Here is a 1771-nt window from a genome sequence, read left to right on the forward strand (position 1 = left end):
TATTCACCCCCTCTATGGTTGCCATACCAATTCTACAATTGGTATCGGAGCTAGTAGCTCTTTTTCCTAAATCATTTTCCAAATATTATTTTGATTTATCAAGTATCCTATTAATATTTTAAAAAATTATTTGAAAAGCTTAACTACTAGTTTTATGGAAACTTTAAAAAATTATTGTGTTGATAGACCCCTATTATTTGATGGAAATAGAAATTATGCTGTATGAAAAAATATAATGAAAACATTTATGTTTGCTATAGATTTCAATATTTTGTATGTTTGTGAGCATGATTTAACTAAATTGGAATTAAATAATAAATTGCTTACATTTAATGCTAAAACTATAAATATTATATTTTGTGCATTAGATAGACAATATGTGATAAAATCTTAAATTTTGAATATGCATATAATATTTGGAATTTTCTTGACAATATGTATAGTTTAGAAAATTCTCCTTGTAGTACTAATGATTTATTTGATGTGAAGGAGAAGTATATTTCTAATAATCAAGAAAAGTTTCATGAAGTGGAAAATGAAAAATGTGATAGTTCATTCTTGTACTAAATGGCTCTTTGGGATAAAGATTCCGGTGATAGAATTGATGAAAATGAGGTAATTCAAAAACCCATTCCTTTGGCTAACTATATGATGCATTTGAAAATATGCAATAGATCTTGAAAAGATTGGCTCTAGATATTTAAAATTATTAAAGAAGTATAAGGTATTGTCTAAGGAAAATGCATGCTTGAAAAATGTAGTCAATAATATATTGTTGCATGATTCTTGTTGTGACGATAAATGTGATCTGATTGATAGGATTAAATTCCTTGAAGTTGAGAATGATGAATTAAAATCCCTGTCACGTGAATTGAAACGTGAAGTGAATAACTTAAGAAATAAAAATGAGAAATTGGAATCTTTCTCTTTGGAATTAAATGATGAAATTGCTAGTTTGAAAAATAAAATTAATGATCTGGAAACTAGCAATATAGCATTAGAAAAAGAGACATTTTTTTTTTTTGATAAAATTAAATTTCTCGAATGTGCTAAAGAAAGTAATAAGAAATTGACTATAGGTGCTCAAAAATTAGATAAAGGTAAACCTCTTAATAACAAAAGGGGATTGAGTATGTGAATGAAAATCCATTATCTACTTCTAAAAACAATACTCTTGTTAAAGTCATTCCTTGTATGTCTCAAAGTTTTTTTTACCTAATGTGCAGTCTTGGTTGCAATGGAAATAGATCCCGTCTTGGCCTTCTTTTTGTTTTGGACTGCAATGGGGTTAGCCTTCCCTTGACCTCCCTTCTTCTTCTTCCACGTTTTGGTGTCGAAAGAAGAATGTGCAGACTTAGTTCCAGAGGTCGAACCTCTGTAGAACTTCTTGGAGGACGAGGCAACATTTTCCTCACCCTTGTTTTTCTGTTCCATGATTTTCATCTGTTGGATTTTATGTCCTAAAACTCGTGGTTTGCAAACAATAAACTTATTCTGATAAATCAATAAAGTTGTTATTGAAGTTTGATTCAATAAAGTTGTATTGAATATAAGAATTGCTTATTTCATTTTAGAAATAAATCCAATAAACTAAAAGACCCATGACTATTACATGAGTACTTGAACTTTATGTGGAGACATAAGAGTGGACCAAGTTCGAGTAAATAGTCTAAATGATCTATAGTATATGAATAAGATTGGGTGCCTTATTCTGGTAACACTATCGGATGCAGCCCACCCTGTAGTTGTTACAAGGAGTTGTGCTATAGAC

The sequence above is a fragment of the Benincasa hispida genome, chromosome 10 (genome assembly GCF_027475165.1).
Source record: "Benincasa hispida cultivar pf3 chromosome 10, pf3_genome.v1.1, whole genome shotgun sequence".
NCBI classification, from domain to species: Eukaryota; Viridiplantae; Streptophyta; class Magnoliopsida; order Cucurbitales; family Cucurbitaceae; genus Benincasa; species Benincasa hispida.